This window comes from Mesocricetus auratus, unplaced genomic scaffold (assembly GCF_017639785.1).
Source record: "Mesocricetus auratus isolate SY011 unplaced genomic scaffold, BCM_Maur_2.0 Super-Scaffold_100081, whole genome shotgun sequence".
NCBI lineage: Eukaryota > Metazoa > Chordata > Mammalia > Rodentia > Cricetidae > Mesocricetus > Mesocricetus auratus.
The window spans coordinates 928,211-943,095 of NW_024429237.1; the positions used below are offsets into that span (position 1 = coordinate 928,211).

The following is a 14,885-nucleotide window of genomic DNA, read 5'->3' on the forward strand; positions in this document are numbered from 1 at the left end:
ATCGCGGCCCTCTCTCACTACTTGCTGATGACGAGGCGAGGGAGGGGCGGGGCTACAGAGGCCGGTCGGCCCGGACTGCCGCACCCTGTCCCTAGGTGGTGAGCGGCTGGGCTGTTCTGCCCGGTGACTTGTAACTGCCTGGCCCGTGCCTCCGAGTTCCCTGTGCTGCCACCCAGGGATGAAAGTCCGCACCCCGCCCTCTCCTGCCGGTTGCTCTGTACAGGCTGTTACTGTAAAGCGAGGTGAGGCTGGTCTGGCGAGGGATCGCCCCAGTCCGGGTACTCAGGCTTTTCTTACTTCCTGCCGAGCAATTAGCTGCGTTCTTGGCGCTCGGGGTAGATGTCACTTCGTTTGCAGGGCAGAGGCTGGGTTTTGCTTCGTGGCTTTGCGTCTTTTTCAAGACCCACTAGGTGCTTCGTAGATATTTCCGAATGCTTTGACGTGGGCGCTTTCTGCTGTGGGGGAACAGAGGACGACCTCTGTTACTCGGCTCTTTGGGTTTTTAAGGCTGTGCTGATTGATGATGGTCAAAGGACACAGCTGAGAGCTTCTGAAGCTGCCAGGTTTAGAGAAGCTGGGGTAGTTGGTTATGGTTCCTGCAGGGAGAGAACCCACTTGGGAGTCAGAGCCTGAGTCTGACTCTGTATCCAGAGAGTAGGCTTCCTTCCCGATCCTAGCACTTCCTGGATGTGTGACCTTGCACTGGCAAAGTAGCCGTTTGGCCTCAGTTGTGCTCAACTGTGAAATGGGAATGACCGCTGTATATGGGAAGTTGACGTTATTCAGCATCTGTGAAAGTGCCCAAGAAAGACCCGGGACAAAGGGATGACTGTAGGCATTTCGGGTTGGATCAGGATGGGACAGGAGTGGGTCAGGTATTCTGGCACTCGGGAATCACAGGATACTGAGTTTCACACAGCTCAGATGGAAAGGTATCCTGGAGCTCGGGAGCCAAGGGCCATCACAGGTTGCAGTAAGCTTAGCAGTTTACAGCCTTGCCTCAGGGAAAGGCTTCCCTGGTGTATCTGCTCTGCTCCGGCAGAACAGGGTCTTCCAGCTGGGCATGCTCACCCAGTGGAGCAGTTTTGCTTATCGGGCGAAGTTGCTACAGTTCAGCTCTGCTCCCAGAGAGCGGAGCAGAGTGTAACAACTCCACTCTGCCAAGGGAAGGTTTCCCGGGCAAGTGTTACAGCTCTGCTCTGCTCTGTCGCCACCGCAAAAGAAGATCTTCATCCAAAGCTCATTGAAGGGGTTTATTGGAAGGGAAGAATCCAGGAGAGTGGCTGCCCTCTGCCGGAGTGACAGAGGACAGCCGGGTAGTGCAAACAGACACAAGCTGAACACACAGGGTTTATATAGGGCTTCCAGGGTGGAGATTGGTCAGATTCTAGTGATGAGCTCAGATTGGCTAGAGCTCTGCTCAGGGATTGGTTAGTTTTCTGCACAGGATTAGGGTCAGATTTGGCTCTGGTTTCAGGGTCAAAGTGTGTTTCTTTCTCTGGTCCTTTTTAGCCTTTTGGCTCTAATTTTAGGGCCAGGGTGCATTTCTTTCACTGACTCTGATTCCAGGGACAAAGTGTGTTCTTTTAGCACTGGTTTCTTTAGTTCTAGTTGCAGGGCCAAAGTTTGTTTCTTTGACTGGCCCCTTTTCCCTACACTGACTAATCGTCTTGTTTAGTGGATGACGCTGACACCCCCTCTCTGGCAGCCCTGCAGCACAAGAGCCTCTGATGATCCTAGCCCTGGGCAGCCTTCCCTTGGTGGTCGATCCGGATGTGTGTGTTCTGGTTTTCCTGACCACACTGACCCCAGGAGAACTGAAAAGGACCCTATCTAAACATAGTTGTGCCCCCAACCCCCCAAATGGAATTGGGACCAGGGGATCCTTTAGCTTAATAGAGGGTGTCCTGAACCAGTCACTAGAGACATAACAAGAGAGCTGGCACAGTGGAACATTCCTGTAATCCCAGCACCAGGAAGCTTCGACAGGGGGAGTCCTGTGTAACGTCTGCCTGGTATACAGATTGAGAGCTTGCCTCAAGATAGGTGAATAGAAACGGAAAGTGCATGCAGAACAGAGGAGCTGTCCCCACGGGAAGCAGAGAGCATGAGGGACTCTTCAATGGGGGCATGCAGGTGTGCCTCTGCAGGGGCTTGTCTGCGGCTCACTAAGCTTTCTAGTCCACCTCATTTTGCACAGGAAATTTTTGTGTTTGGGGACAACCTCAAGGCTGGAAATGTCCTGCTCTTTAAGTAATGATGGGGCATAGTTTTGAAGGGGTATTTTAGTTACTACTGTGGCTCTATTTCTATTTATTTGTTTTTAGGCAAGTTCTTACCTTCTAGACCAGACTTGTCTTGGACTTGTGTAACCCAGGCTGGCCTTGAACTTGTGATTCTCCTGCTTCAATCAGTGTTGAGCTGACAAGTACCTGCCACCTTGCTACCAGGATGTGGTTTAAAAATAGGTGTTGGAAAACTAACACCACCTAGTGGTGGTAACCTATGTCCTTAGTCCCAGCACTGGGAGGCAGAGGCAGTTGGAGGATCTGAGTACCAGAACAGCTTTATTTATTTACATAGTGAATCCCAGGACAACTAGAGCTGTATAGTGAGACCTTGCTTCAAAAAGCAAACAAAAGACATAGGGCTAAATAATGGATTTTAAGCTGGGAGGTGGTGGCAAGAGGATCTTGAGTTCAAGGCCTGCCTCTTCTGTAGAGCAAGGAGGATCTTGAGTTCAAGGCCTGCCTCTTCTGTAGAGCAAGTTCTAGGACAGCCAGGGCTACACAGAGAAACCTATCAAACAAACAAAACCAAGGTGGACTGCTCCTGAAGAATGACACCTTAAGTCCTCTGGCCTTCATATACATGTTCACATAAATTTGTGCACACACACACACACACACACACACACACACAACCTGCCCTCCTCCCCAGTGAACAGTAAATATGCACACAGATACACAAAGTTGTTAATTGTTCTTACATTTATCATGTGTGGACTTGGTATGGTGCCTATGTGGATGGAGGCCAGAGAACAGCTTCTGTTTTTTTTTTTTTTTTGAGACTGGGTTTCTCTGTATAGCAGTTCTGTCTGTCCTGGAACTCACTCTGTATACCAGGGTGGCTTCCCAAATTCTGGAATTAAAGGTGTGTGCCACCACATATCTCCCAGAGATTGATTTAGACTTTAAGACTTGGCAGCATGTACCTTTACCTGCTGAGCCATCTTGCTGACCCCTACACACAAAACATTTCTGTTTATTTATTTATTTATTTATTGACACTTGTTGCTATGTAGCCTTAGCTGGCCTTTAACTCCTAAGATCTGCCTGCACCTGTCTCCTGAGTACTGGGATTAAGGGTGTGCCCACCCTCACCAGCCCCATGCCCTACAGTGTCTTCCTCAGCCAGGAGCTAGGCAGGCACATCTGAACCCAGCAGTCTAAAGTTGAGGCTCACACCCTGGGGAGTCAGTCTGTACAGTAGAAAATGGAGACAGTAGATTTTACCTGGTATTGTTGCCATGTGGGGGTGCTCAGAGGACTAGCTCAGCTGCCTCAGGTGAGGCAAGCCAATTGTGCTGGAGAATAGTGTTACTCTCATTGTTCATAAAAAGCAGATTTCCAGGGCAGAGAGAGCCATTGGAAGAAGAGGGGCAGAGTCTCAGGAGTCAGGAGGAGACGCCAAGAGATGCAGAGGAGCAGGATGGGAGTGCGGGTATGAGGTAGGAGTCTCCGAACAGCACCTGGATGGATAGAAATGGGTTACAGCTAGCCCTGGCCACACAGAGAGTAGAACATTGATGAACTTGCTGTATTGGGCCCTTACTGGGGGCATTAATGTGTGATGTGACTTAGCTGTTGGTGAAGCCTTAAAGAAGTTTGCTATTGCTGAGTGGTGGTGGTACATAACTTTAATCCAAGAATTCAGGAGATACAGATCTCTGTGAGTTTGAGCCTGGACTAGAAAGTGAATTCTCGGACAGCCAGGGTTATACAAGGAAACCCTGTCTAGAAAAACAAATACAAGCAAAAACAAATACAAAACAGGACAAAAAGAAAAATAGTTTTACTATTGCTCTCTTTAACTCCTTACCTGTCTGTCAAAGATGTCCAAAAACATAGCAGTTCCTTTAGCCACCACTGCCATTCCTAGGGGAGTCTGTGTGCAATAAAAAGCTATGTTTAAATTGGGCACGGTGGCACATAGCTTTGATTTCAGCACCAAATCCTCAGGTTAAAGCCTGAGGATCTCTAATTCTAGGGCAGCCTGGGATGTATAACAAAGTACTGTGTCAAAAAAAAAAAAAAGCCAAGGAAGAAACAACAGATGCGCTATGTTCAAAGGCTGGCAGGACAGCTCAGCAGGTAAGGACTCTTGCCACCAAGCCTGGAGATCTGAGTGTGATCCTTGGGACCCACATGGCGTGGCAGAAGGAGAGAACTGACTCCCTGAAGTTGTGCTCTTAGTCTACATGCAAACTGTAACACGTGCACCCCTCCCACGTGCTCACAAATTAAGTATAATCTTATATTTTTGGTTGTGAGCCTAGCCTTTAACTACGGCTGAGCCATCTTTCCAGTCCAAGTAAGTATAATTTTAAAAAGTTAAATAAACTTAAGTTTATGTAACAAACAGTATTTTTGCTGAGGCTTTATGAATAATTACCAACAGCTACTGGAACTTGAATGTTGTTCAGTGGTTGAGTGACTATACAAGTTGTGATCTGTCCACACAATGGAATTCAGCCACAGAAAGAAAAGAGCCGTGAATACAGGAAACAATGCCAGTGCTCTTCGCATGCATTATGTCAGTGAAAGAAGCCAGGCTCAAAAGGCTGTGTGCTTCTATTTTCTGTGCCCTTCCAGAAAACACAGAAGTATGTGAGTAGATCAGCAGTTCCTATCGACAGGGAAGCTGCCACAAATCGGTACACTCAGATTCTTGAGGATGAAAGAAATTGTCTATTGTTTTTAAAGATTAAAAACAGGGTTTCTCTGTGTAGCCATAGCTGTCCTGGAATCACACTATAAACTAGGCTGACTTTGAACTCACAGAGATCCACCTGCCTGTGCCTCCTGAGTGCTGGGATTAAAGGCCTGCGCTACCACCACCCAGCTTCTCTCTCCTTCCCCCTTCCCTCTCTCTTTTCCCCTCTCCCCTTCTCCTCTCTCCCCCTAAGCTCACTTTGAACTTACAATCTTACTATTTCCGTCTTAAGACTACTTGGAATTACAGGTGGGTGGGATGGGTGGAACTAGGGAATCTCTCAGAGCTCTTGACACAGCAGAAAGTCGTTAACCAGCTCTAGCATGTTTAAGCCTGGCCTCACGCCTCCCTAAGACAGCTCTGTGCCAGGATCACATACTCTGAAACAATGTGGGGCAGTCCCAGGAAGATCACCACCTACCTTACTGTGAGGTATGTTCTATTGAAGTCAGATCCTTGCCATCGAGTTCTCCAAAACTCAGGGTAGAGGAGCCACTGATCTGCATCTCAGCCACTCCTGCTGCTCCGCTGCTTGCTGTGGGTCAACACGTGATCATGGGTGTGCCCACCGTCGTTAGGAGTGAATCAGCCTCTGTGCTAGGTGTGCAAGGGCACAGTTGGAAGCTCTGTCTCCAGACAGGCTCTAACAAAGCTGTCTCACAGTGAGAGGCTTGAACAAAGTGACCATTCTTCATTCAGGACCAGGCCTATTGTTTGCTGATGGTCTGGTTGTGGGAAGCCAGGTGAGGCTGACAAGGGATTCCCAGCACCAGCAACCCTCATCCAAAGCAGGAAGCGAGGCACGGAGCTTCTCTCCTGCCAATCTAGCTACATAGGAGGTGAGTCTGGAGGATCATAAGTTCAAGATTACCTTGAAGAACCCAAACTGGGAGCTGGAGAGATGGCTTGGTGGTTAACAGCACATACTGTTGTCAAAGAGGACTCAGTTTAATTCTCAGCACTCCTGTTGGATGGCTCATGTGCACCGACACACATTGGTCCTGCCCTGCTCCCTGTCATCAGGGAACTAATTCCCTTTAAGGACTTCTTAACCTTCTACATGTGAGACAGGAGGGCTTCCTGCTTCTACTGAGCTAGTTCCCTCTGCCTCAGGTTTGTGGTGCCAGAAATCAAACCCAAAACCTTTCACTGGAAGGGCTCTACCACTGATTTTCTTTATTTTGTTTTGTTTTTTCTTTTTGGGGGCCTATGACCTAGGTACATAGCCCAGGTTGGCCTTGACTTATGACTTTCCTGTTTCACCCTCATGACTATTTGGAATTACAGACTGGTGTGTGTGTGTGTGTGTGTGTGTGTGTGTGTGTGTGTGTGTGTGTGTATGTGTAGGCATACACTTGTGGGTAGAAGTCGGGTCAGCTTCAGGTGCTCTGGAGCTGTCCACCTTTTTTTTTTTTCAAATTAAAGTACAGGGGCCTGGAAAGATGGTTTATGCTTTAAGTGTTAAGAGCACTTGCTGGTCTTAACAAGAGGGCCCAGATTCAATTCCAAGCATCCACATGGTGGCTCACACTCATTGGTAACCCACATTTCACGAACTCCAACAGACGCGTGCGCATGTGGTGTGACTAAATTTATACAGCCAGACCACATAAAAGTAAGATAAATCTAAAAATAGTTTAAAATAGTAACAAAATACCAATTCCCACCTTCCTTTCCCCTTCAGTATCTTGCATATCCATCTATCACTTCTTAAATTCATGATCTCTTCCCTTTTAATATCATTAAAACCCGCCGAGTCCATTTTTTTTCTGTTTGTGTTTTTGATACAGAGTTTCTCTGTGTAGCCCTGGTTGTCCTAGAACTAGCTCTGTAGACCAGGCTGGCCCCAAACTCACAAAGATCCACCTGCCTCTGCGTCCCAAGTGTTTGGATTTGTACCACTATTGCCTGACCATTAAAAAAAACAAACAAACAAAACAGACTTACTTCGCTTTATTTTTCTTGTATGAAAACCCTTATGTGGTGGCCACAGCTGAAGCCTGGGTCGTCCTAGCAGAGACTCTGGTGTGGGTTTTCACAAGATGGTGGTCAGTGAATTACTGGTTAGGAGACTTGGGGGACACAGTCTCTTTCCAGAGGCCGGGCATCAGGTAGCTGTAGGTCTTGGAGATGGCATCAAAGTTGGTTCTGGCAAAGTAGCTCCGGGCAGCAGTGCAGCCCCTGGCTGATGTGCAGCAGTCATCAACACCGGCCATCACTCAAGCTTCTTAGGCACAGACGATGTCAGCGTCTCTGGGGGCAGGGATGAGAAACACCAACACAGTCACAGTGGCCTGTCACTTTGTGGGGCTGGCCAGTCTTGTTCCCCCATGTAGCCACTCCACACAGGGACAATGGAAAGCGTGGGCAAGATGATGGCTCCTCAGATGTCGGTTCTACCTCCTTGGAGCACTGAACACTAAGATCAACAGGATCATTGTTCCCAATAGCGACACAAACCTTGTGCCTGGTCTCCTGACCAGCCCCAGTCTGCTTCTGTACTAGCATGATCTTTAAACCTCATCCTTTAGGGATTTGCCAGGAAAAAAGTCAATAATCTTGGATTCCTTAATAGGCAGGGAAAACAAGCAGATCTCTGCCAAGGTCTTGATCTTCATGACATTAACCAGCTTGGTGACAGGGATCCACTCCTTGTCTTCAGCTTTACCTCCATGAGCCCCATGCTCTTGACCATGAACAGTGCTATAGGCACGACCAAGACTGCAGCCCCAAGACTGCTACTGAATCCTCCGAGGAAGCCCTGTGGCGGCCTAATCCTGGGCCTCCCTGGTTCTCCCTTCCCCCTCCTCACCCTCCCCAGGCCTGATCACTAAGTAGTGGATAATCAATTAGGGAGCTCGTCCTTGGGGAAGACTCATTCATTCTCTCTCTCTCTCTCTCTCTCTCTCTCTCTCTCTCTCTCTCTCTCTCTCTCTCTGCAGTCTTTGATTGCCTGTAGTTCTTTGTGTAAAGGTGGGGCCCGTGAGATTTCCCTCTTCCACATTACCATGTCTTTTGGTGATGTCATTATTTAAGTCTTATTTAGGTGGCCATATTACTGAGGTATCATGAGTGTACCTTCCCTGTCATTTCCCAGAATACATAATCACACAACAGACTTCCTGGTCTTCTGACTCTAACAGTTTTTTCATCTTCTCTTCATCAATGTTGTGTTTTAGATCTATCCACTGGGTCTAGGCACCCCAGTAGTATCAGTTACTCTGCATTTTGACCATTAGTGGCTTTTTTGTTTTGTTTTATTTTTTGTTTTTGTTTTTCGAGGCAGAGTTTCTTTGTGTAGCATTGGAACCTGACCTAGAACTTTTAGACTTTTAGACCAGGATGGCCTGGAACTCACAGAGTTCTGCCTCTTGAGTGCTGGGATTAAAGACGTGGGCCACCACTGCCTGGCTCCACTTGCAGCTCTCTGTTATGGCCTCTGTGTATCACAGAGAATTGGCTTCTTTGATGAGGAATGAGAGCTACACTTGTCTGAGGTGTAAAGATAAATATCTAGAATGTAGTTAGGAATTATGCAAGTTCTCCTCTGAGATCCATGCCCTCACTAGCTACCCGGAGTCCCTTAGGCTCATAGCGCCGGATGGGGGGGGGCTTGTTGAGTAGGCTGTTGTTAGTGCTGAGCTGTCAGTGATCCTTTAGGGGTGTGCTGGTCAGTGTGCTTTGTAGGGTTCCCAGCTGGGTGTTGTTAAGGTTCAAACCCAGAGAAATGGCTGAGGTGCCTATTTAACATACCAAAGCAGACCTGGCCTCCGGGTACTCCCAGCATCCCTCAGTCCTGTTACGGGTGTGACTGGCATACCCCACCCTCTACCCTGAGCTCTCCAGCCCAGGGCTGGGGCTGTGCCTTCCCCCAGAGGCTCTTACCTATATAATTCATACATTTTTGGTTACCCACCCATTTTTGTACCTTTGGCCACCTGGCTGCTGCACCTGGTGGCTGCTGCCCCACGAGAGTCCAGATGTCCCTGGCTCTGCTCTCCCACACATCTGCAATAAACTTTCTCCTCCACTATACCTAGGAACACTCATGTCCTTGCTCTTCCTTCCTTCCTCCCTCCATCCTTCCTGCCCTTCCTCTGTCCCTCTGTTCCTTCCTTTCTTCCTTCCTTTTTATTCAATGTTGGAACATTGGTTTCTTCCCTCTGTTGGCAGCTTTCATACCACCTTCTGTTACTGTGAAAGCTAGTCCCCAGGAAGGAGGCTTTCAGGTCCAATCTAGTTCATAGATCTAAGTCCTGTGTCTGAATTGCATGGTGTTTTCAGTGTCACTAACATCTGGGAAGGAACCAACAGCAATAGCAATAGTCTATATTGTTTTGGGGGTCTTGAAAAAGGGTTTCTCATGCCTGGCACTCAGGTTTCTGCCAGATAGTATAGCTGTTGGGATCTTGGAGGGTGCATTAGTTTCCCCAACTGGCACAACTTCATTGAGACTATATGCACACTCATCTGTGTTATATATAATTTTAAGTAAACATAAAAATATGATCCACTATGGCTTTTCCCAACATCCTTAGTGTTATCCCTTCCTCCTCTTTCCCTCTCATTCTGTATTGACAATCCATCTATTATGAAATTGAAGCCATCCCCATCTCCCCATTCCTTCATATCACTTGCCTGCAGTTATTCTCTCTAGCGTTTCTACTTCAGTGCTCCAGAATTCCATGGGTGGAGGTTTCCTACATCACTTAGGGTCTGCCCATGCTTTCTTCTAGCAGTTTTTGGTGTTGCAGGGTTCATTCACATTTAGGTCTTTGATCATGTTGGAGTTAATTTTTAAGATAGGTGACAGACTTGAGTCTAAGTTCATTTTTCTGCATGAGGACACCCATTTTCCCAGTAGCATTTATTGAAAATTCTACCTTTTAAGCTGGGCGTTGGTGGCACTCGCCTTTATCCCAGCACTCGGGAGGCAGAGGCAGGCAGATCTCTGTGAGTTCGAGGCCAGCCTGGTCTACAGAGCGAGTTCCAGGACAGCAGAACAGCTTCCAAAACCATACAGAGGAACCCTGTCTCGAAAAACCAAGATAAGAAAAGAAAATGGTACCTTTTTTTCCTAGTGTATGTTTTTGTTTTTGGCATGTTTTCCAGCTATTAGATGACTGTGTATTCATGTTTGGGTCTTTTATTTTGTTCCACTGTTCTGCATATTTGTTTTTTGTGCCATTGTTATGCTGTCATTACTATTACTCTGTGTCTTGAAATCTGGAACGATCTTCCTGAATCTGCTTCTTCAGTGATTTAAAGTTTTCATTATAGAAGTGAAACTTCCTTGGTTAGGTTTATTCCAATTATTTTATTTTCTTTGATGTTATTGTGAATGAGAGTGTTTTCATGATATCTTTTTCAGTGTGTTTATTGTTGGTGCATAGAAAGGCCACTGATTTTTATAAGTTGATTTTGTGTATTGCCCCTTATTCTAGTAGGGCTTGTATCCTATGATGAAATACCATGACAAAAAGGAAGATGGTGTCTTAATCAGTGTTCTACTGCTGTGGTGAGACACTGTGACAAAGGCATCTCTTATAAAAGATAACATTTAAATGGGGCTGACTTACAATTTCAGAGATTTGCATTGTCCTCATGGTGGGGAACATGTCCCATACAGGCAGATATGACAGCTGAGAGCTCTACATCTGGATCTTCAGGCTGCAGGAAGAGAGAGCCACTGAGTCTGGCTTGGCTCTTAAAACCTCAGAGCCCAGTGACACACCTATACCAACAAGGCTATACCTCCTAATCCTTTTAAACAGAGTCACTCTTTGGTGACAAAGCATTCATGGGAGTCAATCTTATTCAAACCACTCAGAAGGAAAGGGCTCGAAGATGGAAGTTTCTGTCCGTCCTGGTTCCACAACCACTTTGCCCCAAAGAAACACACAGATGCTATATTAATTATAAAACTGTTGACTGATGGCTAGGGCTTTTTATTGGCTAGCTCTGTCTTAATCATTAACGCATTTCTATTAATCTATGCATTGCCACGAGGTTGTAACCCATAATCTGACATGTTACTCCTTGGGCAGCATGATGTCTCTCTGCCTTCCTTTCCCCAGAATTCTCCCTGTCTCATAGTCCCGCCTAAACTTCCTGCCTCACTACTTGCTAATCAGTGTTTTATTCATCAACCAATAAGAGAAGCATATATACAGAAGGACATCCTTCACCAAGGACTTAATTTGGTTTACACTACCACTTTGTAGTCCACCACTGAAGAAAGGCAGGAGTTGATGCAGAGGCCATGGAGGGGTGCTGCTTACTTTCTTGCTCTCCATGGTTTGCTCAGCCTGCTTTCCTTCCTTCCTTCCTCCTCCTCTTCCTCCTCCTCCTCTTAAAATAGGGTTTCTTTGTGTAGCCTTGGCTATCTTGGAACTAGCTTTGTAGACTAGGCTGGCTCTGTAGACCAGGCTGGCCTCAAACTTAGAGGTCCTCCTGCCTCTGCTTCCTGAGTGTTGGCATTAAAGGCATGCACCACCATCATCTTGTTGGCCTGCTTTCTTTTAGAATTCAGGATCTCCAGCCCAGGGTGGCACCACTCACAAACATCTGAACATCTGGTCTTTCTTTTCCTGGTACCTTGGAGTTGCTTGTGGTGTGGGCACCACAATTGGAGGTTCCACCGAGATCCAGAGAGACTTGAAAAGACTGGGAAAGATCAGTTAGAAAGTAGACTCAGGAGAGGAGAGACTTGAGAAAGAAAAGAATTAAAAACAGGTACCTCAACTTCTAACAGTAAAACTGAATGGTCAAATCCCCAGGCTTTTGCTTGAGAGATCACCTTCTAAGGAGACGGTGTATTAAATTAATCTCCAGCCTTTCGCCTGATCCATTGAGGTCAGGAAAGTAAAGGGGAACTGAGAGATCACCCACAAAGGCTGGCCAGCAAGTAAGGCTATGAGGGTGTATTGGAAAGGGGTACCAAGTTAGGGGTACCAGGTTAAATCTCCAGGCCTTTGCCTGCAAGGTCAGGAAAGAAAGGGGAACTGAGAGATCGCCCTCAGTTGGCTTAAGGCTTTTGCCTGAGGGATCATCCTGGGTTGTAGGATGGATTGAAAATAGGTGAATTGAAAATTGGTAACAGTTAGTAAACGAGGTACTGATATTAAGTGAAAGAAAAGAAAAAGGTAAAAGTATATGGAATGGAAAATACACGGAGAGTCTGGATACTGTGGGCTGTTGTGTTGTCTTTAAACTGTTTAATTGTTAAGAAACAAAAACTAAAAGACATTTGATTATCAATGTTGCTGAAATAATTCAACTTACATATTTTGAAAATGCTTTGACTTCTAAATTTAAATATAAGGACAGGTTACTTGGGAAAAAATTCTGCTTTTGCTTCCACAGAAAATAAAAAGCTGTGGGTTCCTTCCAGATTAATATGGTTTGATGAAGCAAGACCCCCCCCCTCAAAGCAGTGGGCCAGGTGTTCCAACAATTAAGACAGCTAAGATGATGCAGCCTTACAGACCACGAAAATAAGGACATACAGGTTTCTGAGTTTTGTCATGATCCCCATGGTATTTCAGTGCCCCTTAACAGCAGGAAGTAGTTTGGAAAGAACAACACCCACATTCCCAAATATTGTTTGTAAATGTTTGTTTGCATTTATACAAATTTAAGGTCAATTTTGTGAGTCATCTCTAAAAACTTTTTACAAGGAGTGGGTATGGCTGTAGCCCCTGAGAGCCAAAGAAATCTGTATAAAAAATTCTATAGAGTAATAAACAGTTCAAACAAAATTTCAAAAAATAAAAAGGGGAGATGTTGGGGCCTAGCCCCACAGGGTCTCTGAGTTGTTTGTCAGCTGACAGCCACAGGTACATCCTGTTTTCTAGTCCTGGTTTACTGCCCCCGCATTGCCCCTCTGACATCAACATCTAGCACGAGGAAAACGTGCTGTCTTCCACCTGGGGTTTTTCTATTGTGTTGTAAGACTGCTCCCTCCTACAAGAGAGAGACCTCTTAGCATTTGCAAAATAAAGATACTTCTTAGTACAAACAGCTGGACATCTGGTCTTTCTTTTCCTGATACCTCGGAGTTGCTTGTGGCGCTCTCCTTTTGGTTGTTCAATTAATGTGGAGCACTCCCTGACCAGCAGGAAAGACTACCACCAGACAAGGATTCTTCCCAAATCACGCTTTATTGGAGCCTCTTGGTTGAAGGGAGAGCAGGAAGCGAGGGACCCAGAACAAAGACTGCAGCTGCTTATATAGGAGCTGAGGCAGCGTGCAACTGTCCTATTGGTCGAGCACCCCTGGCAGCCACCTCAGGCTCCCTGATTGGCCCAGCAAGCTGAAGACACTGAGCATGCTCGAGCTGGTGATTCTGGTTATGACCCTATATGGAGTTGTTTACTCCAGCCCTGCAGGGGCCCAGTGCCATCTTGGAATGGCGGCCACAACTCATGGCTCCCTGCAGTTCCCCCTTCTTGTTTCCTTCAGGGCCAAGTCAGGTCTTATTCCCGATCAGGTCTTCACCTCATGATGTGTGGACCGATCAAGGGAGGCCAAAAACACCTCATAGCATTCCTTCTCCAGTGCAATGGGATCAAGCCCTTGGAGGTGCAAAGGCAATGCTACGAAGGGGCCAGCACGCCTTCCTCAGTGCAATGGGCAAATATCCCATGAGGGTGCAAAGGCCGTGCTTGGCTAGTGGCTCCTGAGAGTGGACAACCATACTTGGGGGGGAGTTGCCTTTCTCAAGAGCAGCCAGTGCCTGCAGCACTACTGCCTTATCACGGGACATCTGAGTCCGCAGGCGGCAGGTCAACCAAAGGCACAGTACGCACCCTCCTATGCAGCATGCAAAAAACATCCCTACCCCCACCCACTCCTTGAACAGGGAGAAGGCAGAGGAGATCCAGGACTGTAGTCCCTTCGCCAAGCTGAGATCCACACGCGTTGAATTAATTAGGACTACAGCATGCCTGAGGTCTTCCAGGGTGGCATCAAAATCCTCAGACCAATTTCCTGCAAGATACAAGGACAAAGAGTGAGACAAATTGGCAGCCCTAGTAAAATTTTCATATTGAACACTGGTAATGCACAGGGCGTCCAACTTCCATTCGCAGCCCAATTGGGCCAGCTGCCAAAGAATACCCACCTGCTCTTGTACCAAATCTATTCTTTGGTTGATCACCATTAATCCACCTTTAATATGAGCATCCATGGCGGTTTGTTTTTCTAGGGCTGAGGCCACAGCGGTGGACAACCGATTAAGCGTCTCGCCTGTTTGAACAGCAGTAGTCATGGCAATGGCCACCGTAGTGGCAGAGACCGCTATGGCCGACATTGGGACCACCACCAAAGCCGTGACACCGAAGTCCCTCTTGTGACGAAATAACGTCATCGTACTAGGGGTTTCTACCAGCACAGGGACCCAACGAGGGACCCGTGCTACCAAGGCTCGAGTGTATTTAGCCGTGTTCCAGCATTGTGATAATGAGCAAGTCTCATTAGAGCAATTGGTAAAAGAAGAATTACTTAAAATAAACAAAAATGGTGGATGAAGGCATACTGGGGCAGCTTTATAAGAGGTAACGTTTACAACATCTTCCAACCTTTTGGTGCATCCTCCAGTACCATTAACTTGCATAAACCCCAGCACCATCCCTCCCCCTCTATTTCTTGCTACCTCTCTTTCAGTCAGATTATACACACAACTAAACTTACTATATCCTGCCTCCCCCCCTCCCAACAATACAAAAGGGGAAATATCTGAACAGCTACCATATACACCACAAAGTAACCATTTATCATAGGGAATCATAATATCCGCCTGCATAAAAAACCCATGGTAAACGAGAACCTATGAGGGGCTGGTCCCCGCATATCAGGCGAAAAGGTGAATCTATGTGCGCTATCTGCCC

At 46.8% G+C, this 14,885-nt stretch overlaps 1 long non-coding RNA gene across 1 annotated transcript in view; it reads left to right on the forward strand.

Annotated features, from left to right (window-relative positions):
- The first annotated feature begins 62 nt into the window (after positions 1-62).
- The window catches only part of LOC121136387, a 67,000-nt gene continuing 52,177 nt past the window's right edge, over positions 63-14,885 (forward strand). Inside the window, exon 1 of the long non-coding RNA XR_005873476.1 lies at positions 63-242. This is a non-coding gene — a long non-coding RNA (uncharacterized LOC121136387). The remainder of the gene's footprint in view (positions 243-14,885) is intronic.